The sequence below is a fragment of the Macaca nemestrina genome, chromosome 2 (assembly GCF_043159975.1).
Source record: "Macaca nemestrina isolate mMacNem1 chromosome 2, mMacNem.hap1, whole genome shotgun sequence".
NCBI classification, from domain to species: Eukaryota; Metazoa; Chordata; class Mammalia; order Primates; family Cercopithecidae; genus Macaca; species Macaca nemestrina.
Window position 1 is genome coordinate 98,385,858 of NC_092126.1, and position 26,703 is coordinate 98,412,560.

The window sequence follows — 26,703 nt, forward strand, 5'->3', positions numbered from 1 at the left end:
CGTGATCTCAGCTCAGTGCAACCTCTGCCTCCTGGGTTCAAGCGATTCTTCTGCCTCAGCCTCCTGAGGAGCTGGGTCTACAGGCGCCTGCCACCACGCCCAGCTAATTTTTTTGTGTTTTTAGTAGAGACAGAGTTTCACCATGTTAATCAGGATGGTCTCAATGTCCTGACCTTGTGATCCACCTGCCTCAGCCTCCCACAGTGCTGGGATTACAGGCATGAGCCACTGCTCTTGGCCAATAGTACAATTTTTATTTGGAAAGATAAACACCAAATTCAGAATATTGATTAAAGTATTAGGGAGGAGAATATGAACTTTGAAAGGTACAGTTTCCTTTCCAAGTTTGAAAAGTAAAGATTTTGGAAAATATCTGATACAGACATGAAAAACATGAAGCAGTGGTTAAAAAAAAAAAAAGGTGAATTATTGTGAAGTTAATTATAGATTCGAATTGGTAAGCTCTTTGGACTCTTTAGTAACCCAGAGACTGACTACCTTCTCTACTTGTCTATCATGGCCTCTGCACTCTAACCAAGGAGCAATGACCTTACTGAGTTTGTTAATCCCTATCTGATGGGGAATGCTGCTCTGGCAATGCCTCTGTTTTGGGCATGGATCCCTGGGTTTTGGGCAGCAGAATGTGTTGCCAAGAAACAATGTTTCTCAGAAGTGGAGTGTAGGATTTTCTAAGAGATCCAGATTCAGTCCTTGACCTACTGCAGTTTGCCCCTCCTCAGCACGCCGTGCACTTCTGTTGCTGTATTACCAACTGACGTGATTACTACATTTCTGCCTGTCTTACTAGGCTGGTTTTTCATGCACTTATTCTTTGGCACATACAAGGTGCTTAATGTGCTTAATACATGTGGAATAAATGCAAGTGATGCTCCCTTGTAAGACATGGAATAAAAGTGGTTAAAAAAAATTGATTATACCTCAATACATGAAATATGTGGCTAAATGAGAATTTATTTGTTTTACATAGAAACAAGATCTCATTCTGACTGGGGGCAGCGGCTCATGCCTATAATCCTAGCACTTTGGGAGGCCGAGGCAGTTGGATCACTTGAGGTCAGAAGTTTGAGACCAGCCTGACCAACATGTTAAAACCCCATCTCTACTAAAAATACAAAAATTAGCTGGGCATCATGGTGCATGCCTGTATCCCAGCTACTCGGAAGGCTGAGGCGGGAGAATTGCTTGAACCCAGGAGGTGGAGGTTGCAGTGAGTCGAGATCGCACCACTGCATTCCAGCCTGGGCAAGAGCGACTCCACGTCTCAAAAAAGAAAAGAAAAAAAAGAAACAGGATCCCACTCTGTCACCCAAGCTACAGTGCAGTGCTGCAATCATGTTAATAGCTCATTGTAACCTAGAACTTCAGGGCTCAGGCAACCCTCCTGCCTTAAGTGATCCTCCTGCCTCAGCCTCCCAAGTAGCTAGGACTACAGGTACACTCCACCACATCCAGCTAATTTTTAAACATTTTTTGTAGAGATGGGGTCTCATCTTCTTCCCTAGGCTGGTCTCAAACTCCTGGCCTCAAGAGATCATCCCACCTCGGCCTCCCATAGCGCTTGGATTACAAGTGTGAACCACCACACCTGGCCACGATTTTTTAAAAATAACTGATACATGTTGGCCGGGCACGTTGGTTCATGCCTGTGATCCCAGGACTTTGGGAGGCTGAGTTGGGCGCATCACAAGGTCAGGAGTTCGAGACCAGCCTGACCAACATGGTGAAACCCAGTATCTACTAAAAATACAAAAAAATTAGCCAGGTGTGGTGGCATGCACTTGTAATCCCAGCTAATCGTGAGGCAGAGGCAAGAGAATCACTTGAATCTGGGAGGTGGAGGTTGCAGTGAGCCGAGATCACGCCACTGCACTCCAGCCTGATGACAGAGCAAGACTCCATCTCAAAAAAGAAAAAAAATTCTATAAATATATTACACATAGAACAATGGTCCTTAAACTTTAGTATGCATCAGAACCACCCAGAGGAGTAACTTAGCAAAAAGAGGGGAGAATGTGTGTGTGTACGTCTTAACAAAAACAGATTGCTGGGTTCTACCCTAGAGTTTCTGATTCAGTAGGTCTGGTTGGGATCTTAGAATCTGCATTTCTAAGGAGCTTCCAGGTAATACTGATACTGCTGGTCCAGAGACCATTAATTGAGAACCACTGCATTAGAAAAATCATGGGAAAAAATATGGAAATCCATAATGAAAATAACAAAATCAAATAGCCCTTTCCTCCAAGTATCATTCCTTTGGGAATGCCTTCCAAAGAAATCCAAAACAATCAAATTGTTTCACTATAACACTTAACAAATTTTGTTAGTGTACCCTATTGCAAATGGGATATTAACCACCTTTACTTCCAGGGGCCTAATCTGTAAAATGAGGATAACAGTGTATCTTTTAATTAGAAGTATCTCACAGGGTTGTGAGGATTAAATTTTCAAGTGCTCAGAACAGTGTTTGGATTAATATATATTGCTATTATTATATTAATATTTTTGGTTAAGATACATCAAAACTAACCACAGAAAAGTGAGAGAGAGAGAAGTTCTGAATAGAAGATATTAATTTGCGAGTCATTAGGATATAGAAGATCAATTAGAGAAAGCCCTGAACAAAAAGGCCATAAATATATTTTTGCTTACTTATAAAAATGAAATTATATCTTAGAGGCTAGCGTGCTTCTTGATTTTGCATTTGAGAGTTTACTGTTTGATAGATAACTTCACATAAAAACCTTTGCATTGAAAAAAAAAGTTATTTTATTGGGATTTTTTGGTTACAAATATATTTGAGCTAAAATATGTAAAAAATAAAAGAAGAGATGTTCTTGAAATTCCACTCCCCACCTCCTGGGATGCCAGCATTTTTATTAATATCCTTTCAGACATCTCTGTATATTGCAATAACTTTTAAAGAAAGTGTTAGGGAAAGTAAAGTTTAGGAAATAATTACAAATTCTTTATGTTAAATATTTTATTAATATCCAAACTAGCATCATCAAAAGTTTTTTTTTATGGCTGGGTGGGGTGGCTCACGCCATTAATTCCAACACCTTGGAAGGCCGAAGTGCGCAAATCACTTGAGCCCAGGAGTTCAAGACCAGCCTGGTCAACATGGTGAAACCCAGTCTCTACAAAAAATACAAAAATTAGCTGGGTAGTCCCAGCTACTTGGGAGGCTGAGGCAGGAGGTTCACTTAAGCCTGGCAGGTGGAGGTTGGAGTGAGCCAAGATCACACCATTGCACTCCAGCCTGGGTGACAGACCTGTCTCAAAAAAGAAAAAAACAGTTTTTTTGTTTTGCTGACTAGATGGGAGTAGGGAGGTAGAAATGGAAGAGAGATGTCCTTGGGAAAAAGCAGTTTGATTATCTAGTCTTTTCTCTCTCCCCATCTCCAACCACAGCAATTTTTCCAGTTTTATTTTAAAAATCAAGATTGAGGTTATATGTGGCATTAGTATCCCATCCTAAATTGGAGACAGTAGGGACAGAAACATTGTGAGCTTGGACAGGAAGGACGATGACTGGGTCTTTAATTTGAAACTATAATTATTGTGATGTCATGTTAATAGTTTAAAAATTCCTGTTAAAAGACTTGTAATACTGAAAATATTCCAGCCATTGTTATAAAATAGTGTATTGAAATAGTCTAGGAAAAATATTAAAAAGCAGTGCTTCCTTTGCTGGACTTCCCCGATACTCCACTCTTTCTCCATTCACTCTTGTGTACCCTTCATGTCAACTTCTGAAACACCAGTATGTTCTGTAGAAACTCAGATTATGAAATCTGAGTTACATTTTTTTCAGCCCTGAAAACAGCTTTGGAAGGAAGATAGATGACTAGGCTAAAATTCCAGGGCAATCTTTATTGTTCTTTCACCTTCTGAAAATGAGGGAGAGAAGTGCCAAGGGTGAAACTAGAGGTGTGGTTAGATCGGAGAAATATTTTGTTTCTGCTCTAAATTGTCCTTACTGTTGCCTATGACTGGAATGATCTTCAGTGGTTTAGGGTTAGTTTCATACTTGGCTCATACTGGAAAGGACAGGTTTCCTGAAGTCTTTTCACAGTTAATCTGAAGTTACTTCTGTCAGTGAAAATACGTATTTTAGAAATTCTAAAATAAAGCAAAAACGATAAATGCTTTGTATTATCTAGACTTTTAGGTAGTTATACTAAGGTCACAGGAATTACGTATGGGCTCAGATTCTAACTTTAGCATGTTATATTAAATGTCTGACAGACTTGAAAATAGGCCTTTGAATAGCTTGAAGCCATATCAAGGGTAAATTTCTTGAAGTGGGTAAACATGTGAAGTTTTCTATGTGTAATTGACCCTACATCTATATAATGTCAAATGTATTTATATTTGATCTCTTCTTAAGTGACCTAAGTGGGGAAGGGAAGCCTTTCATTTTGTGTAAAGTTTATTGATTCATCTGTGGTGTAACATTCAAGTTCAAGGTATTGAGACAGACACTACTTGGCGTACCATTCTAATGCCACATATGAAAGTAGTTTCTATTTGAAAGTTCCAAATAGATACTCCAGAACTGACAGGGGAATTCCAGCAAGGTCATTCACCCTTTAAAACTCTAAAGAAAAAAAAAAATGCAAAGCAAAAAAATTGCCTTTGTGTAACCATTAACCTATCTGCTTTTAAGTGGTTATTTTTGTTTAATTTTTTTTAATATTAGAGGGAGAGTTCAAACTGGATTGTCAAATATTTCAAATCACAAATAATAAATTTAATTAATTTAGAAGTTAAGTTTATACTTTTGTCGTTTATTATATCTCTTCTGGGTTGGCAAAATATCCATTGCTTAAAAAAAAATGGCTTCCCATTATGTAGCCCACAAAATACAGGAAGAAATTCTTAAAACGTCTGTGGTATGTTATCCTTGGTAGTTATATCAGCTGAAACATACCAAGTTCTTGCTCTTGAAGCTTTGTAGACCTGCCCTTAAATAACATTGACAGACAGTCATTTGACTAAGCAAACATTGCTGGATATACACGATGAATTAAAGTATTGTCATTCTGTAAATGTCTTTTGTGAGGTCTAGATACACAATGAAATGCTGACTGTTTAGAAAATAGCAAGAGCAGTTATTCATCCCTAGGCTGGCAGTTTATTCAGTCCTGAATCTTGAAATTCATATTTCATTTAATGTTAAAATTCTCACATATGGTGCCTCATAAAATGATAGTACACTGAATTTAGTTTTAATTTTAATTGTGTTGGTAGCTTTCAAATCTTTTTGTTGGAGTTGTGTATGAGTCTGTAGGGGCTTCTGTGAAACTTTCTATATAATTTATGCTTTCAGTCCCTCCTGTTCCACAGACCTCATACTGCTGCAGAGATGGCAGATACATTCATGATCTACTTTGGACAAAATAGAGCTTTTAAAAAAATGTTTATTAAATGTTGAGTAGATACAAAATATTTATAAAACATCTGTAAGGCTTATGGAATAACTATACAGAGAACATTTGTGTACCTACAGCCCAGTTTAAGAAAGCAATATTACCATTACTTCTAGAATCTCCTGTGGGCTCATTCCTAATTCTGTACTTTTCTTGTTCCCTCAGAAGTAACCAGAGTTTTAAATTTTGTGTTAATAATTCTCTTGCTGTTCTCAATGGTTTTATCACATTTCTATATATCCCTAAACAGTATATTGATTAGTTTTACATGCTTTTGAACTTTATAAAAATGAAATCCTATTGTATGTTTTTTTCTGGGACATGCATTTAAAAAAAAAATAACTCTACATTTTAGCCTTAGATTTATCCATGTCAATGCTTACAGCTATTCCTCATTAGTTTTCACTGTATAATATAGCATCGTATGAGTATTACAGAATTTCTTAGCAGGTGAATTGATTGATTAACATTGTAATGTTTCAGTTGTTAGTTATTATAAACATTGTACCTATGTATAGATATATTCCTGTGTTTGTATCTACCACATATATGCAATTATTTCTCCATCAATGTTTCCTAACCTTTTTTGTGTCACGGCACACATAGAAAATGATAGATAATATGTGTACAATACACTAGGTTAAAGAAGTAAAGCCACGTCCTGGCCTGGGGGCTTCTGCTTAACTAGAGAGCTGAGTTCCATAACTGGACACACCAGTCACCCACTCACTGCATACTAGGCCTTGGCACACCAGTTGGGAAGCTCTGCTAGTGTGTGTGCCTGGGAGTAGAATTGCTGGTTATAGGTAAATGCTTCTCCAATCCTTCCAGGCTAGATACCAAATTGCATGGTGGTATTATTTCATTTAACTGACATCTAAAGTGTTTGTATCAATTCACGTTCTCTAAATATATTTAAATCAAAAAGATTTGAGAATTCTACCAACCTCCTAATTAAGAAGGTTAAGTAGGAAAAGAAATAATTATTCCCTAGGAAATCAATTCAGATTTGTTTTCTCAAAACAGATGTCAAAATTCTTTGACAATGTGACAGCAGAGAGTTATAGGTAGTAGACAATGTTAAAAAGTGACAACATGCCCTGTAGTTGTTATTAATTGTGAAAGCCACAGCTTAAGCGAAATGAATTACTTATGAGGCTGTAATTCTCTCTTCCAGGTTGGGTATTGCATTGGGTTTTTGTTTCTTAGCCTCAGGAACTGTTTTCAGATAACGTATACAAGATGGAGTAATGAAAACTATTTGCTATGTAAGAAACTTTTTTTTCTTTTTTTTTTTTTTTTTTGAGAAGGAGTCTCGCTCTGTTGCCCAGGCTGGAGTGGAGTGGCGCGATCTCGGCTCACTCCACCTCCTGGATTCAAGTGATTCTTCTGCCTCAGCCTCTCGAGTAGCTGGGATTACAGGTGCCCACCACCACACCCAGCTAATTTTTGTATTTTTAGTAGAGACAATGTCTCACCATATTGGCTAGGCTGGTCTCAAACTCCTGACCTCAGGGGATCCGCCCACCTTGGCCTCCCAAAGTGTAAGGATTACAGGCATGAGGCACCGCACCTGGCCTATGTAAGTAACTTTTAGTGTAGAAAGGCAAACCTTAAGAAAACGGGTGTTTATGTTGACTACTCTTAAAATTGGTTTTCTTTTAAACAGTAGAGATCTCAATCAGAATTACATTAGGTTAATAAATGATAATATTAATTTCTCCATTCAAATGACATCAGACTAGATGATTGATTTTAGAAAAATTACAACCTGACATAGGTTTCCCATGGCATTTTCAAGAAGCTTCTGGACATTACCTCCATAGTTACCATTCAAATGACTTGCTCATATACAAATTTAAAAGAAATTTTTGCTTGGTGGGAGTATTACCTTCTGGCTTGTAGGCTGAGGATAAAATTAGATGGCAAATATGAGAGCAAAGATTTCAAACTCATGCTTACCCTGGTTTATGAAAATCTAATGCCAAATTTGTATTTTAATTTATTTGGCAGAGAATTACAGATTAAAACTGCATTTCCATTTTACTGGTATACTGTGTACTACACATAAGTCAGGGTTTCAGTTGTTTTTATATAAATTAAGATTGGAAGCAGTGTACCAATTCTTGAATTAACACCTATAGTATGTGACAGTTGTGCATATGTGTGCATGTGTGCATATATATATGCACACACATATATACACATGTGTATATTATATATATGCACACACAGACATGCACATACCATGCACTTGTGTTATATATATGTATGTATGTGTATAGTATTGATTGAGGCTCAATGCATATTTAACAGTATCAAATAGCATTGATTAAGCATCTGGATATAATCAGTACTATAACTTCACGCTAAACATGTAGCTAAGCTCAAGCTACAGACATATAGGATACATAATAAATGAGACTCAATAGCAAAATAGTGGTAAATATGAGTGATACATTCAAGATTTTTTTCATTATTTTTCTCCTTTGTATACAAAGTATTTCTTGTGATTTGCCACATGTGGCCATATTCTTATTTTTTTTTGTTACAAGTAACCGGATTTTTGTTGTTTGTTTGTTTGTTTGAGATAGAGTCTCACTCTGTTGCCAAGGCTGGAGTGCAGTGGCGTAATCTCGGCTCACTGTAACCTCTGCCTCCTGGGTTCAAGCAATTCTGCCTCAGCCTCGTGAGTAGCTGGGATTACAGGCATGCGCCACCATGCCCGGCTAAGTTTTGTATTTTTAGTATAACAAGGTTTCACCATGTTGGCCATGATTGTCTAGGCTGGTCTTGAACTCTTGATCTCAGGTGATCCGCCTGCCTCAGCCTCCCAAAGTGCTGGGATTATAGGCGTGAGCCAACACGCCCGGCCATAACTGAGTTTTAAGAGCAAGTACACATTTCCCTATAGCTGGCTATTACATAAGTGCTTCTTTAATTTCTACCCAAGTATCCCCTTATGGAAATGGTAAGTCAATTTGTAGCCCTAGAAATAGGAAGATGACTTCCTATAAGGGCATTTTATGTTTGAAATGTCAGGATTTGTCTTTAAAAGCTCATGGCAAATTTGCATTTTTCTTTCTGTTTCAATATATTTTCCCCTATATAAAGTTGATACTACAGAAAGATCTGTTCTGCGACTTCATATACCCCAGTTTGAGGAGCACGTTAAGTGGAATTCTATTTTCCAAAGGGCTGCAAATCAGAAGGACTTTCTTCTAGGAAAATGTTGACTTCTGTAATCTGAGTTCCGTTTAGGCTTTACTGAAAGTGAAAGAAGTTTCTTGGGTGACTTTGGCCATCAGTGATCCCGCTCTCTTTTTGTAATCATCTTGTCATCTTTTATATATCTTTGTTTCTTAGACAGTGCATTTGATTTAACCATTTTTCCTAGATCTTTCTTTTGTCTTGGTTTCCAGGAAATTACACCATCCTGCTCCTTTTCAAAACCCTCTGTCCATCCCTTCTCTGTTTTCCATGCTTCTCCTATATTACCCTGTGTTTATATTTCACAGCTCAGTTTTGACCGCTCCTTCCTCACTCTGTATAATCTTTCTCTCTTAACTCAGTTTTGTTCTCTCATACTGTGTGTATCCAGATGCCTTTTGGACAATTCAACTAGGACATTTTAGAGTCCCTTCACACTTTGCCTTTATAAACTCACTCTCATATCCCCAGCGCCTTGCATAGTGCCTTACATAGTAGGTACCAACAAATATTTGTTGAATGAATGAGTTAAATGAATCTCATTCCCTTCATCTAATTTCCATCTTTTGTCACTGGTGCCACTGTTCTGATCTCTCTTTGATATTGCAAGTATTTTTCTTTTGAAATACATTTTATATTTGATCAATTATTTTCACTGTAATTTCATAGCCTTTACCCTAATGTAGGCCTTCATTACCTCATGCCAAGATTACTCCCACAGTTGTCCATCTGACCTTTTTGGTTCTAACTTCTCCTTTCTCCAAGCCGTTTTCACCATAGCTGCTCTAATAATTTTTAAAATGTCTGTTTATTGGGAAAAAAGTCTATTGTTTTAATAAACTTTTGGTTTTTGGAATAATTTGAGATGTATAGAAAATCTGCTAAGATAGTACAGAAAGTTCTTATAGAACCTTTACCCACCTTCTCCTGATGTTAACATCTTACATAACTATGACTCATTTATCAAAATTAAGAATTAACATTGGTACATGACTATTAACTAAAAGCCAGACTTTATTTGGTTTTCACCAGTTTTTCCATGACTATAGTTTTTCTATTCCAGGATCTGATCCAGTGTACCACAATACATTTGGCATACCTTTTTTTTTTTTTTTGAGACAGAGTTTTGCTTTTGTTGCCTAGGCCGGAGTGCAATGGCTTGATCTTGGCTCACTGCAACCTCCACCTCCTGGGTTCAAGCAATTCTTCCTCCCGGGTTCAAGCAATTCTTCCTCAGCCTCCAGAGTAGCTGGGATTACAGGCATGCACCTCCACGCCCACTAATTTTGTATTTTCAGTAGAGACGGGGTTTTTCAACGTAGGTCAGGCTGGTCTCGAACTCCTGACCTCAGGTGATCCTTCCGCCTCGGCCTCCCAAAGTTCTGGGATTCCAGGCATGAGCCGCTGTGCCCGGCCAAAGTCACCTAATTTTTACATTCTAGTATCCTATTAGATATCTGTACTATAATTTAATTTACCAGTTCCTTCCTGATTTCCATCTTTTTCTTTTGCAAACAATGCTGCAGTTAAACTGACACATGTACATGTGTCAGTTTACGTGTGTAAGTATGTTTTTAGTTATTGCTGGGTGAAAGTGTATGTGTTCATAATTTGATTGCCAATTTGCTCTTCAGAGAGGTTCTATCAATTTATCCTCCATTATTTTCCCATAACCTCATCAACTTTGTGTCTTATGAATTTTTTTTTTTTTTTTTTGAGACAGAATCTCGCTCTGTCACGCAGGCTGGAGTGCAGTGGCCAGATCTCAGCTCACTGCAAGCTCCACCTGCTGGGTTTACGCCTTTCTCCTGCCTCAGCCTCCCAAGTAGCTGGGACTACAGACGCCCGCCACCATGCCCGGCTAATTTTGTTTTTGTATTTTTAGTACAGACGGGGTTTCACTATGTCAGCCAGGATGGTCTCGATCTCCTGACCTCGTGAACCAACCGTCTCAGCCTCCCAAAGTGCTGGGATTACAGGCTTGAGCCACCGCGCCTAGCCGAAATTTTTTTAACTTTGCCAATTTGTTAGGTGAAAATATAGGTTAAGATGATGTCATTGTACTTTTCATTTTTATTTCTCTCATAATGAGTGAGGTTGAGTGTCTTTTTATATATTTAAGAGCCATTTATATTTCTTCTGTGAACTGTTCATATACTTTGCCCACTTTTCAATTAGGTTGTTTATTAAAACATTTATTATTTTATTTTCTTGCTTTAAAATCTTTCAATTCCTCCCATTTTCTGATATTTTAAGTTTAAATCCTAGTCCCTTTTTCTAGACTTTACATTCTATGTTTCAACTCCAATTTCCCAGTACTTTTCAACAACCACTCCTACTATGACCAGCCTGGTTTCTTTCCTCTCCCAGGGGCACACCATGCTCGTCCCTTCCGCCATGCTTTCTTTTCTAATATTCCCCTACTTTTCTCCTTCACTTATATCTCCTATTTTGAGATGGAGATTCCTGTCATTTCCTCCATTTGTGTAAACTTCCTTTTAACCTCAAGGAGACTTCTAGAAAAAAAGAATTAACTCATAGTTTGTAAACTCTTTAAAAAAATGATCATCACTAAGAGCCAGCACAATTAAAAAAACTGCTCAAACAAACTCATCTTCATTTCCATTAGAGTTTGACAAGATTGGGATGCTGTGGACATATCTTTACTTATAAGGTATTTTGTTCTCCTGAAATGTTTGAGGAACTACAAAAATATAAGCTGTATGAGAATAGGTGGTTTTGTAGCTGATCAAACATGTGTACCCAAAGAATATTGATTTATGGATCAATATCAAACTAAACGTCTCTAATACATGTTTCAGAACTCTGTTCTCAATCTTGACTGTTCAGTGTTTATTAACTAATAATTTGGGTGAAATCGTGGTAATTAAGTAGATGTAGTTAGGCTGAAAAGGTTACTTACTATGACAGAGGACAGCTGGCATGATTCAAAATGATCTTAATGGTTTGGAAAAGTGGGCTAAAACCAAAATTGAAATGTAAAAAGGTTGTATGTAGGGCCCTGTATTTCATCTCTAAAATTAATTGAGAAAAGAATGAGGGGGTCCTCTCACAAGGACAAGTCATTGGATTTAGAGCCCACTTAGATAATCCAGGATGGTCGCATTTTGAGATCCTTAATCACATCTGCAAAGCCTCCTTTTCCAAATACAGTCACATTCATAGATTCCAGGGATTCGACATGGGTTCTTTCTGAGGGGCCACCATTCAGCCTACTACAAAGAGGAACTGCAGCCATCTCGTGTGTCGCTTTGCATCCCTTGCTCTCTCCTCATAGACTGCTACCTTGGCTCAGGGTCACCTCAAAACTGCCTGTTTGGTTTTGGGAGGTAGAGGGGTGGCTAAAAGCTGAGAAGGTAGAAGGACCAGGTATGATCAGACTGGGTGTGAAGGGGATTCTGGAACTTGAAGCAGAGGCTTTGGGCAGGACAAGCTTTCTGTCAGGTTCAAGTGTTCCCTTGTCAATCACATTCTGTCCTTTGGCTGCTGAAAACCCTCCCATGGCATCTCACTGTATGAAATCCAAACCTCTCCCCACAGTTACAGGATCCCTGACTACTTTTTTGGGGCCTCAAATTTGGTCCTTGGTCTCTCTCCTTTGGCCACACTGGCCTTCTTCCTCTTGGTTCTTGAGCAAGCCAAGGTCATTCTTGCCTCTGAACCTTTACATTGGCTGTTCCTTTGGCTGAAACACTGTTCCTTTCTACTTGCTTCACACCTGGTTCCTTCACCTGAAACACTATTTCTTCCCCTCACTCCTCAGTTCACGTTCCTCTCAGCTCAAACATCCCTCCTTCTCAGTGAGTCCTGAATATTGAGTTTTCCCCAGTCACCCTGTTCTCTTATCATCACAGTACTTGGCACCCCCTGAAATTTCCTGGGTTGTCTATTATCCACCCTCTTGCTGGAATGTCAGTCCCAGGAGAATAAGGGTCTTGTCAGATGGATTCATTGTTAGAACAGTGCCTAGCAGGTAGCAAGTGTTCACTTTGCAACTCCAGGGGAAATTGGGGTTCTCAGACCCATGAAATCCAACTAGGATCAACTGAAGCCCTTTCCACATGTACTTAAAAGCTTCAAACCCCACCACACCCCCAGGATTTTAGTGCCCCACCACACCCCCAGGACTTTAGCAGAATCTAGAGTGGCTCCTGTTCTCCAGGCCACCCCTGCCTTGGAGCTTCTGCTTTCTTCTACAGCTTATCTATTGATCCAGATACAAATCTCAGCCTGTTTCTCAGCTCCCACAAGAAAGCCCCTCCTTACAGTAGCAGCTGACATTTGCCCAGCAGTTACTATGCTCCAGGCACAGGTCCAACTACTTCGTATGAGCTACATCACTTCATCCTACCTAAAAGGTAGGTGAAATATTGTGCCCGTTTTACAGATGAGGCAGCTGAGACCCAGAGAGGTGTTAAGCAAATTACCTAAAACCACTCAGCAAGCAAGGGATAGAACCAGGATTCACACTTGGGAAACTTGTGTGTGTTTGATCCCAACACAGGAAAGGAAAAAAAATGAGGGTAGAGGTAGGCACTTGGTTTAATGTAACTCATGCAGCAAAGACTTAGGAGGCTAGTAAGTTAAGAGTATAATGCTTTAAAAATCTGAAATAATCTTGGTTTGCATTTAAAAAAGTATAGCATCCAGAATAAGGAATTTGATAGTTCCACAGTTTTTTTTCTGTATCAGTTTTCATTTGAGTATTCTATTCAGTCTTGAGTATTATACTTTAAAGGGAGCTTGAAATTAAAGTACCTGTATTATTTTTCTATTGCTCCCATAAAAAATTAACCCAAACTTTGTGGTTTAAAAACAGCACAAGTTTATCTTATAGTTCTGTGGGTCAAAAGACCAACATGGGTCTCACTAGGCTAAACCAGGATGTCAGCAGGGCTGGAGGCTCTGGGGAAAAATCAGTTTCCTTGCCATTCCCAGCTTCTAGAAGCCACCTGCAGTCCTCCAAGTCCCGCTTCCTCCATCTTCAAAGCTGGCAAGAGCTGGTCAAGTCCTCGTATCACATCTTCCTGAGCACAGCTGGGAGGGAAAGGTTCACTGCTTTTCAAGGATTCATGTGATTAGGTTGGACTCCTCTGGATAATCTCCCCATCTCAAAGTCCTTAACATTAATCACATCTGCAAAGTCCCTTTTGCCACAGAAGGTAACATAGTCCCAGGCTCTCGGGATTAGGACATGGACATCTTTGAGGGGTGCATTATTTTGCCTGTCACATTGCTTGTTGCAGAAGATCCCCAGGATAGTGAAGGGATCACATTGGATGCAGAGAGTCAGACTAAAAAGAATTGAAGATGATCCCCAAATTTATTGCCTGGGAGAGAATAAAATAATGTTCATAAAGTGAGTAGTGCAGTAAGGATGTAATAAATGGTTGCTGCTTCAAAGGCTAATAGTAGAAATTACAAGGCCGGGCGCAGTGGCTCACACCTGTAATCCCAGCACTTTGGGAGGCCAAGGTGGGCGGATCACCTGAGGTCGGGAGTTTGAGACCAGCCTGGTCAACATGGTGAAACCCCGTCTCTACTAAAAGTACAAAAATTAGCTGGGCATGTTGGCACATGCCTGTAATCCCAGTTACTCAGGAGGCTGAGGTAGGAGAATCACTTGAACCTAGTAGATGGAGTTTGCAGTGAGCCGAGATCGTACCCCTGTGCTCCAGCCTGGACAACAGAGTGAGACTTTGCCTCAAAAAAAGAAAAGAAAAGGAAGAAAGATGGTAGCTCAGAAGGGAAAGAAGCTTAGGATGCAGCAGGAGATGAAGCAGTATCTTGCAAAGAATAGAATTTGGGATCCAAGTTTTCAATTTACATCAGATCAGCCGGTGGTTTGAATGTCAGAAAGTACTACATTTACCAAGAACTTTGCGTTTTTTCTTTCTCTAGTAAGGAGTCAGGGAGAATGCAGATGGGGAAGAACTATTGTGGAGAAGCAATTTTCTGGCCCTTTTCTGCAATGATTATACAATGTTTAGATTCTGAGGAGGAAGGGAAAGTTGTTGTTGTTTTTTTTTTTGAAATGGAATTTCAAAAAGGAGCCTCAGCCTCCCAAGTACCTGAGATTACAGATGCCCGTCACTACGCCCAGCTAATTTTTGTATTTTAGTAGAGATGGGGTTTCACCATGTTGGCCAGGCTGGTCTCAAACTCTTGACCTCAGTCGATCCGCCCAACTTGGCCTCCCAAAGTGCTGGGATTACAGGCGAGAGCCACCGCGGGTGGCTGGGAAAGTTTTGAGAGGAAAGCAAGATATTTGAAGCTCAGAGGACTATCCTTTTCTTTTTTTCTTTTTTCCAGGAACATAAGGGAAAGAAATCCCCTCGGAAACCAAAGCCCAGCCATCAGAGATTATAAGATTTTTCAGGCTTTCCCTATAATCTTCCTTACATTTGTCTCTTTAAACATGTTTAAGTCGACCTTTGAGAAGTTGCTCATAAGCGGTTATCAAACAAGAGTTGGATTTACAAACCCTCCCACCTCGCTCTGTTGGGTGGTAGCTTCCAAGGCCACTGTAAATGTGTATCAGTGTGAACCTGATCCAGAAACAGCCAGGAAGGGAGCAAAGTTTAGTTTAGTCTATGAGGAAACTGTCGGCTGCTGGTAGTTCCATGCTGTCTGTTCAGACTTCAGCTTGGTGTAAGTAGTTTTTAAAAAACTATTATGACATTTTAATATCAAAGGGATTGTAAGAATAATTTCCATCAAACATTAAATCAAGTTTCTACCTGGCTGTGAATCTTACAGATTAGAACTACTGAAAAGAAAGTTTCAGCACTCAGCAGTAGTTTTATTTTTTTTAATGGAAAAGAAAGCCGTGAGGTGTTTCAGCAAGTGTGCTGCTAAAACAGGTCCTGTGTGCATGAAATGATCTCTAATGTCTTATGTTGAGTGAAAGTGTTTACAGTTAGAAAATAAAAGTGAGTATGTATCTAGTGCCGAGAGATTGTTTCTAAGCAGTGCTTAGATTTCTCCTCGTGTTCTTTCCAGTTGCTTTTCCTCTGGTTTAGGTTCATAGTTACAGATTCATGTTAGCAAATATGTAGCAGTCTCTCAGATAATTAAATTGGAGGTTTTGATGTTCAAAGAAATTAAAAGAATGAGAATAAAGCAGAACTTAATACCCTGTAACAAGATGTTGGGATCCTAGATTTAAGAGCAGCAGAATGTATTTTCAAAGAGGAAGAACTTTGTAAAACAGAAGTGGCAAGCAGCCTGAGGTTTCACACAACTTCGGAGAAATCTGTTTTCTTAAAATTTGACATCTGTATGGATTTTTCAGACTAAATTCCCAGTACTATGGTGTGTAAAATGAGTTTCATATATGAAATTCGAGTTGCCGTGTTTCAGCTGTTCTAATTCTATCTTGAGATTACGATCCAGGAACTACACATTGTTACACAAACATATTGACTTTATTAATGCAGCTATGAGAATGTTAAGGTCGCATGTGGTAATGGAAAGTTGGTATTTTCTATTTTCCTTTTACCACAATGCATTTTTTAAAAAACCTGGTACATGACAATTTTATGACTTTTAACTGTATAAATACATAAAAGGTCTAAAGGCTGGCGATTAGCCACTAGCCTTTCTTTTTTCTTTTTCTTTCTTTTTTTTTCCTTTTTTTTTTTTTGTTTTTTTTTTGTTTGTTTGTTTGTTTGTTTTGAGACGGAGTCTCGCTCTGTCGCTCAGGCTGGAGTGCAATGGCGCGATCTTGGCTCACTGCAAGCTCCGCCTCCCGGGTTCAAGCGATTCTCCTGCCTCAGCCTCCTGAGTAGCTGGGACTACAGGCGCCTGCCACCACACCAGGCTAATTTTTTTGTTTGTTTGTTTGTTTGTTAGTTTTTAGTAGAGACGGTTTCACCGTGTTAGCCAGGATGGTCTCGATCTCCCGACCTCGTGATCTACCCGCCTCTGCCTCCCAAAGTGCTGGGATTTCAGGCGTGACACCGCCCCCGGCCTAGCCAGTAGCCTTTCAAATCACTGGAGGAGTGCCCAGAAGAGAGATTATTTATGTAGATGTTCACTGGGTTTCCCCTTCCTCTGTCTTCATCTCAGACCTCAGTCTATTTCTCTAGCCTGCTTCTTGTTTCTGCTGTATTGAGCGGGAGCCCAGATGATGGTTCTGAGCCCCAACTGAATCTTGGTGAGATGGAAGTCCAGGACGCATTGTCCTAAGAAGGCTCTAGGGCTACAATGAAGTGAAAACCTTTACTCACTCTCTAGCTTTCTGAATCTCGTGATTCTAGCCTCTTGAGCTGATTAACGTCTCCAAGTCAATAGCTTGGGCTGGGCCAAGTTCCTCATTTAATTGTTGGTTGATGAGAAGGAGTGGAGGGCTGGGGGGTGTCCTGGGAAAGAAGCCAGTGTGGCAGGTGACATTGTTGCTGGGGAAGCAGCTATTTTCTCATGGGACTTGAAATATTTCAGTCTTTTAACAACCTGGAAGGCCATACAGGTGTGTACTAGCCGAATCGTTAACAAGCCCCTTTGAAAAAAATTTTTTAACCTCCATAGGTGCCCATACCATCCAGACCACTGCTCATGCCCTACAAAGCAGCCCTCAGGATCTGGCTTTCAAGCGTGTGTTTTACATCATTGCCTACCATTGTTCTCACTCAAGTTGCTCTAGCTACAAAGGTGTTTTGCTTTCTCTTGAACACATCAGACCTGCTCTTACCTTAGGGCAGCTGCTGCCTAGAAAACTCTTCCCCCTCATTGTTTCTTCCCAGCCTTCATTCAGGTCTCTATTCAAATGGCTCCTGCTCAGAGAGGTCTTCCCAGACTACCCTAACTAAAATGGCACCCTACTCCACTTCCACCACAACACTTCTTTTCCCTTTAACCTAATTTACTGTTTTGTTTGTTTGTTTGTTTTTTCTTGAGACGGAGTTTCACTCTTGTTCCCCAGGCTGGAGTGCAATGGCGCAATCCTGGCTCACTGCAACCTCCGCCTCCCGGGTTCAAGCGATTCTCCTGCCTCAGCCTCTGGAGTAGCTGGGATTACAGGCATGCGCCACCACACCCAACTAATTTTGTATTTTTAGTAGAGATGGAGGTTTCTCCATGTTGGTCAGGCTGGTCTCAAACTCCTGACCTCAGGTGATCCGCCCGCCTCGGCCTTCCAAAGTGCTGGGATTACAGGCATGAACCACTGTGCCCGAAATTTCTTTTTCCTTTTTTTTTTTTAAATAGCCACCTGGCAGTGTTTATTTTATAAATTAAAAAATGTGTGTACATATATTATATGTATGCCTGTGTGTGTATATGTATGTGTGTTGTGTATGTAGGATATATATTCAGTCTTTCCCTCTAGAATGTAAGAACTTTGTCTTGTTCAGGGCCATATTGTCAGTGCCTAGGACAGTGACTGCTTGACATGTAGTAAACACTTGGTAAATCATTGTATGACTAGTAAATTAATGTCAACTGGTGTTACTAAAGTTTATGTCCAACCATAGAAATTTTTTGAATAGCTGATATATTCACATTTCCAAGACCAAAACATATCAAGTTATACATTGAAAAGTCTTCCCACCCCAGCCCGTTGTCCATCCATTCAGCTCCCATTCAGGGTCCCCAAACCATGGCTATTATTTTTCCATGTATCTTTCCAGAGTTTCTTGATATATATGTAAGGAAATATAAAAGTATAAATAGATTCTTATTTCCCTCCTTTTCACACATAACATTATATGTAATGTTCTAAATGTTTTCACTTGTAATATATGTTGAATCTCTTTCCATGTAAGTACATAGAGAGTGTCCTCATTTTTAAATAGCTGCCTACTATTCCATTGTACGGATGTGCTATAATTTATATAACCAGTCACCTATTGATAGACATTTTGGTTTTTTCCAGTGTCTTCCTATGCTGAAGTTCATAACCTTGTACATGTATCATTTTATACATGCATAAAGTATATCCGTGTGACTAAATTCCCCAAAGTAGAATTACTGGATCAAAAGGTATCATAAATATTGCCTAACTGTCTTCTTTAGGGATTGTACCAATGTGTACCCCTCCCCCCATTATAAAAGTACTGTTTCTTAGATCCTTGCCAACAAAGTCATCAGACTTTTGGATTTATGCCAGTTTGATAGGTTAAATAATGGTTTTGGCATAGTGTTTGTTTTTTAGAATTTACAATAAAATTTGTGTTGAAGTTTTAAAAACTAATTTTCATTTATAATTGTGGTTAAAAATCCTATAACACCATTTTCAAGTGTGCAGTTCAGTAGTGTTAAGTGTATTCACATTCTTGTGCAACAGTTTTCCAGGACTTTTCTGTCTTGTGAAACTGAAACTCTATACTCATTAAATAACAACTCCCCACTCCCTCCTCCCGCTGACTCCTAGCAACTACCATTCTACTTTCTGTTTCAATGAATGACTAGTAGCTATCTCATGTAAGTGCAATCACGCAGTAGTTATCCTTTTGTGGCTGGCTTATTTCACTTAGCCTAATGTCCTCAAGGCTTATCCACGATGTAGTATATGGCAGGATTTCCTTCATTTGTAAGGTGAACAATATCCCATTGTATGTATATGCCATGTCCTGTTTATCCATTCATTCATCAATGGATATTTGGGTTGCTTCTACCTCTTGGCTATTGCAAATAAGGCCTCTGTGAACATGGATCTCTTTGAGATCCTGCTTTCAGTTCTTTTGGCTATATACCCAGCAATGGGATTGTTGGATCATATGGTAATTCTATTTTTAATTTTTTGAGGAACCACCATACTGCTTTCCATAGCAGCTGTACCATTTTATCTTCGTTTTAATTTGTATTTCTTTCATTATGAGAGGGGTTGAGCATCTTTTCATATTTAAAATAAATGCCTTTTTTCTTCTGTGAACTCTTTATATTCTTTGCCAGTAATGGAATTTTTTTCCTATTATTAATTTGATAACATTTTTTGTTCTTGTGCCCTTGAGTTTTCCAAATTTATAAACTAGTCTAGTAGTCGTACATACAGGTGTGGAATAAGACTACCTGGGTTTGAATTCTAGATCTACTAATAGCTGTGCAATCTTGATTGGACAAGTTACTGAACCTTTTTGAGCCACATTTTCTTATTTGTTAAATTGGAATAACATTGGATTGTTGTAAAGATGAGATGATGTATATTAGATACTTAGTATAGAGCTCGTATGATAAGGCAAAAACAAAAAAGGAAAAACAAATTAAAAGGCCTAAAGTGCAGAAAAGAAATAAAACTGTCATTATTAACAGATGACATGATTGTATGCATAAAAAAACCTTATAAAATCTTTAAAAAAGTACTTGAATTAATTAATGAATTTGTAAGGCCACAGGTTAGAGTCAACATAAAAATCATACTAGAAACAATTAACAGCTAAAATAGGTGAAAATATCACCATTAAAAATATCTGACTGGGCACAGTGGGCTCACACCTGTAATCCCAACATTTTAAGAGGCTAAGCCAGGAGGATCACTTGAGGCCAGGAGTTAAAGACCAGCCTGGGCAACATAGCAAGACCTCATATCCATGAAAAAAAATTAAAAATATGAAAAAAAAAAAAAAAAAAAAAGAAAGAAAGAAAGAAAAAGAGGCTGGGTGTGGTGGCCCATGCCTGTAAACAGCACTTTGGGAGGCTGAGGCAGATGGACTGCTTGAGCTCAGGAGTTCAAGACCATCCTAAGCAACATGACAAAACACTGTGTCTACAAAAAATACAAAAATTAGCCCGGCATAGAGGCACACACCTGTAGTCTCAGCTACTCAGGAGGCTGAGGTGAGAGGATCGCTTGAGCCCAGGAGGTGGAGGTTGTAGTGAGCTATGTCACGCCACTGCACTCCAGTCTGGGTGACAGAGTAAGACCCTGTCTCAAAAAGAAAGAAAGAAAAATATATCTAACACATAGGAATAAATATTTCAAAAGAACACAACACCTCTATACTCAAGACTGTAAAACATTGCAGAGAAAAACTTAACTCAGAAATAAAAAAGTGCAATATATATACCATGATCATGGATATAAATGGTTAAGGTGCCATTTCTCCCTAAATCAGTCTGTAGATCTAATGCAATCCCAATCAAACTTTCAGCAGGCAATATTGATGAAATTTACTATTTCTAAGTTTTTTGTGAAAATACAAAAGATATAGAATAGCTAAAACAATCTTAAAAAGGAACAAAAAAGGTGAATGACTTATAATACGTGACTTGAACACTTAGCTATGAAACATTAATCAAGACAGTGTGATATTGCCTTGAGGACAGGCAGATATGTCAGTGGAACAGAATAGGGAAACCAGAAATAGATTCACACATGTGAGGTCAATTGATTTTTGATCAGGTGGTCAGTTCAGTGAGAAAAGGGTAGTTTTCTTTAACATGTTGCTGAAACAATGGATTTTCTTTTCTTTTTTTTTTTTATTTGAGATGAAGTCTTGCTCTGTTGCCCAGGCTGGAGTCCCGTGGCGCCATCTTGGCTCATTGCAATCTCTGCCTCCTGGGTTCAAGCAGTTCTTCTGCCTCAGCCTCCCAAGTAGCTGGGATTACTGGTGAGTGCCACCACACGTGGCTAATTTTTGTATTTTTGGTAGAGATGGGGTTTTACCACATTGGTCAGGCTGGTCTAGAATTCCTAACCTCAAGTGATCTGCCTGCCTCGGCCTCCCAAAGTGCTGGGATTACAGGCATGAGCCACTGCGCCCAGCCAACAAATGGATTTTCTTATAGGGGGAAAAAATTTCATGCTGCTCTCACTATACACAAAACTGCAATAGACATGGGTCTATTGATAAATAGACATGGATCTATTGATAAATAGACATGGATCATAGATCTAAACATAGAACCAGAAACCTTAAAAAAAAAATAGGAAAATATCTTAGCAATCTTGGGTTATGCAAAGATTTCTTGAGCAGAACACTAAAAGCACTAACCATAATAGTACATTAAATACAATTAAATAAACTTACTTATTGCAAGAACTTCTTAGGACCTTTAGTATGTTACTGTTTTTAGTAAGAGGACCGTGCAGCATTTTCCACCACAGAATCCTTTGTTCATCTGGAACATGCAACATACTTGGAAAAGTGTTGCTTTGATCCTCTCCTCAAAATACAGTATTTTTGAGAGCTATAGTAAGCCCCCTCTTTGATACAAAGTAATGTAATTGGATCCACTTCCCTTCAACAACTTGAGTAAAGAAAACACTTCTGTCCAAAGAGCTGTGATTACACCCCATCCCCTCTTTGCTGTTGCAATTACTCCAGGCCAGCCAACTGTTGCAATTACTCCAGGCTAATGTCACATTACAGCAGAATTCACCATAGTAAGCGGGGCAAAGAGTGACTGAAGGTGCAAAGCATTTTTCATTTTCCTTGCTGCAAGTTCCATATATATTGTCCCTCAGTTTTGGTGGAGGATTGGTTCCAGACCTCCTAGGGATAACAAAATCCAAGGATGTCCAAATTCCTTATATAAAACCTATATAACCTATGCACATCCTCTCGTGTACTTTAAATCATCTCTAACTATTTATAATACCTAATGCAATGTAAATGCTATGTGAATCATTGTTATACTTTATTGTTTATGAAATAAGAAAGCCTATACATGTTCAGTACAGATGCAATTTTTTTCCCCAAATATTTTCAATTTACAGATAGTGAAGAGGATAAGGAGGGCCAACTGTACTTGCCTGGCCTGCTCAGCCCTCCTCTGTCACTGCCTAGCAAACTCCAGGTTATTAACCCTTTGCTTCTCTGTACTCAGCTCCTATAATCCTAGCTCCTAATTGCTTGAAGGGCTGTAGACTGACAGTCTTTATGCATTCTAGATTTCTGTAGTGTACCTGGTCTCTGACTCATAGTTTACTGATGAATCAGATTCCCCTACCTTCTGTTGCTGCCCATGAACTGAAGTTTTATGGAATATGAGTTGTCACATAAGAAACAGGAGAGGAACCAGAAGAGAAAGTAGAGGGCAAACTTCACCTTAACCAGAATTTGACCCAAGGCCCATCCTGTTCAGAAAAAGAAATCTCAAAAAGAAGTCAAAATGGTATGTAATGCCAGAATAAATATAAAAAGAAAAGAAATTGGCTGGGTGTGGTGGCTCACACCTGTAATCCCAGCACTTTGGGAGGCTGAGATGGGCAGATCACTTGAGGTCTGGAGTTGGAGACCAGCCTGGCCAACATGGTGAAACCCCATCTCTACTAAAAATACAAAAATTAGCCGGGCCTGGTGGCACGTGCCTGTAATCCCAGCTACTCACAAGGCGGAGGCAGGAGAATCACTTGAACATAGGAGGCGGAGGTTGCAGTGAACCGAGATGGCACCACCGCACTCCAGCCTGGGTGACAGAGTGAGACTTTGTCTCACAAAAAAAAAAAAAAGAAAGAAAGTTTAAGGAAGTATCCCTATAATATTTCTGGGTTATATTTTTTAAATTGAACTACTATCATAGATACCAGTTTCTCCTGAATGTGGAAAGCTAATAATGAGAAATGGAAATGTCATCAATGTCATCTGAATAGGGCTTACTAGATAGACTATACATGACTGGAAGTTAAAAGGCTTTAACTTTAGATCTGCCACTAATTTGTCTTTTGATAGTAAAATATACTCTTTTAAAGAAAAAAAATTATGGCCCTCCCCTTATTGCAAAAAAAAGTATGAATATGTGTGTGTTTATGTCTGTATCTATCTACATGTACACCAGGATCTGTCCTAGATACTTCCTCATGTGCCATCTCATTTAATCATCTGTCTGTGTCTCAGCTCCTCAACCTGGAAAATGGGATAATAATATCTCATTCTGCCTTCCTCACAGAACAACAAATGTGGTTATAATGAGACAATAAAATATACTGCTTTGAGCATGACTCTATAATTTAAAGACAAATCTTTAAAAAAAAATTTTTTTTAATAAAAATAAAGATGAAGTCTCACTATGTTGCCTAGGCTGGTCTTGAACTGAGCTCAAGTGATCCTCCCGCCTCAGCCTCCCAAAGTGCTAGGATTACAGGTGTGAGCCATAGCAGCCAGCCTAACGATTCAGTCTTGAATGCCGTGTTGTGAGATGTGTAGCAATGGTTTCCATAACAAAATGATGTGATGAATCCTGGTAAAATTCATTTCAAAATACACTTGCAATACAAACTTAGAAGAAGCAATGTACACAGGATGTTTCACAGACACTTACGGAACACCTGGAAAGTATAGCAACCTTCTCTCTAATTCTCAATAAAAGCAACACAAAGTAAACACACACTTTACGGTATTTTATGACACATCTCATCTAAGAAAAATGGGCAAGAAAAACACTTAGGCAAATAAGTGGAGGAGAATGCCAACACAGATGATAATGAAAAGAATTTCACATCAGAACTTGAAAACTGATTTTGGGCCTGTGTTAAGATAAAATGGGCATTTAGAAGATGAGAAATTCCACAGAAGGCATATAGGGGGTTGTGGGGGGTGAAAGAAAAGAGCCTTATATAACTCTAACACTTATTAACCTGGACCTAGTTGCTGAAACTTGATCTGTTTTCTAGTAACCTGATTCTTTATTATTTATAATCAGAAGGTTTAAGAACTACTGGGCCTCAGCTCTAGGCTGTCTTTCCATAGTCCGTCCAGTTTTCAGAATTTAATAATATGGTGGGGGTGGGGGTGGGGAGGGGACACAATAGCTCCCAAGTATCTAGGAAACTACAAATTTTCCTCACTAAAACTCCCTAAAATAACTAGGTTAACACCAACTAGTAAACAAGCTCATCAAGGAGAGACCATAAAAGTCACTAATTGAAAAATTGTAAAGGGCTGCCTGTATAATCTATTATCTGAAAAATGATTTGATAATGAGACCCACAGGAATAAACACGAAAAGCAATGGCCTAGCGCGGTGGCTCACACCTGTAATCCCAGCACTTTGGGATGCCAAGGTGGGCAGAAAACTTGAGCCCAGGAGTTCGAGACCAGCCTGGCCAACGTAGTGAAACCCTGTCTCTACTAAAAATAGAAAAAAATTAGCTGTGTGTGGTGGCGTGCTTCTGTAATCCCAGCTACATGGGAGGCTGAGGCAGGAGAATCTCTTGAACCCAGGAGGCACAGGTTGCAATGAGCCAAGATCGTGCCATTGCACTCCAGCCTGGGTGACAGAGTGAGACTCCGTCTCAAAAAAATAAATAAATAAAATAAAATAAAATAGGAAAGAAAGAAAGAAAGAAAGAAAGAAAAGAAAGAAAGAAAGAAAGAAAGAAAGAAAGAAAGAAAGAAAGAAAGAAAGAAAGAAAGAAAGAAAGAAAGACATTAAAAACAAGTGGCTTATATGGGTGTTTTAAGAAGCTGTAAAAAAGAAAATAATTTTGCTAGAACTTTTTCCAGCTCAAGAATCAAGTTTTCAAACAATATACTTAAGAAATTATACAAGATATGACTTAGAAGCCATAAGTAGCAAGTTGGAAATTACTAACATATAAGTGGATGTTAATAGTGCTGGCTCACTGAATAAGGAAAATATTATGAAAAGCTTACCACTCAGTACAGAAGTTGCCTTCATTATATAACATTACCCCTATGCCTATCAAATGAATTCTTCAATTTTGATATTTATTTTTTATTTCTAGCATTTCTTCTTGATTCTTTTTTGTACTTTCCATCTCTGTGGTCAACTTCCCCATTTGTTCATGCTCCCCTTTCCTGCTAGATCCTTTAACAGAGGGAATAATTGTGATGGCAGTTACACGAATCCGTATGTAAGTTAAAACTCTTAGAACTATACACCATAAAAAGTCAGTTTTACTTGTGTTAATTTACAAAGAATGAGATTCTGACCTGTTTAAAGCAAAAATAATAACAATGTATAATAGAGTTAAGAGCATATAAGGAAGTAAAATACATAATAACAAGAGCACAAAAGGTGGAAACAAAATAGTATGGTATATGAGGTAGACCGTAATAAGTTAAAATTATAAAATGCTATCTCTAGGCTGGGCGTGGTGGCTTACACCTATAATCCAGCACTTTGGGAAGCCGAGGCGAGTGGGTCATCTGAGGTCAAGAGTTCAAGACCAGGCTGGCCAACATGGAGAAACCCCATCTCTATTAAAAATACAAAAATAGCCAGGCGTGGTGGTGGGTGCCTGTAATCCCAGCTACTCGGGAGGTTGAGGCAGGAGAATCGCTTGAACCGGGGAGGCGGAGGTTGCAGTGAGCCAAGATTGTGCCACTGCACTCCAGCCTGGGTGACAGAGTGAGACTCTGTCTCAAAAAACTACTAAACTAAACTAAAATAATGAAATGAAATAAAATAAAATAAAATAAAATGCTATCTCTAGAACAGTGTGTTCTCGAAGCGTGTTCTGCAGACCAGCAGCATCAGTGTTACCTGGGATCTTGTTAGAGAGGAAATTTTTGGGCTCCACCCCAGGCCTAACTGAATCAGAAACTCTGGGGGTATGCTACCATGATTTGTCTTTCTGTGATTGTGATGCATGCTAAACTTTACAAAACATTGCTTTAGAGCAGGGGCTGGGAAATTTTTTTCTATAAAGAGCCACATAATAAATATCTTTAGGTTTTGTGAGCCATGTAGTCTCTGTAGCAACTACTTAACTCTGCCATTGTAGCACAAATGCAGCTATAGACAATAAATAAATGAAGGAGAGGGACTGTGTTCTAATGAAGTGTTATTTATAAAAATAAGCAGCCAGCTGGATTTGGCCCATGGGCTATAGTTTGCCTACCTCTGCTTTAGAGCAACTATTCACACACAGATACAGCTAAATTGGTGAAAAGAAAATAAAAGGAAACATGAAAACATACAGACAGCCCTCACTTTGCATAGTAATATGGGACTATAAAAATGATCATGCAAGCTGAAACTATGCAAAGCAGTTTTAATAACCAATGGGAAAAATTATGGTTGTTTTGTGACCTTTACTTCTTTTTTTTTTTTTTTTTTTGTCAAAATATATTTGGTAAGGGGTGGAGGGGAGGTGTTTTATTGACTGGAAAGA

General features: G+C 38.9%; 1 protein-coding gene across 4 annotated transcripts in view; it reads left to right on the forward strand.

Moving 5' to 3' along the window:
- LOC105480146 (mitogen-activated protein kinase kinase kinase 13) overlaps positions 1-26,703 on the forward strand; it is a 196,876-nt gene that overhangs the window by 29,339 nt on the left and 140,834 nt on the right. For 3 of the 4 annotated variants that reach the window (XM_071091398.1, XM_071091397.1, XM_071091399.1), the window contains exon 1: positions 14,928-15,335. The exons of the other annotated variant lie outside the window; for it this stretch is intronic. The gene's annotated coding sequence lies outside the window, so the exon portion shown is untranslated. Of the gene's footprint in view, positions 1-14,927; positions 15,336-26,703 lie in introns of those variants that run through there. 4 annotated transcript variants of the gene reach the window in all.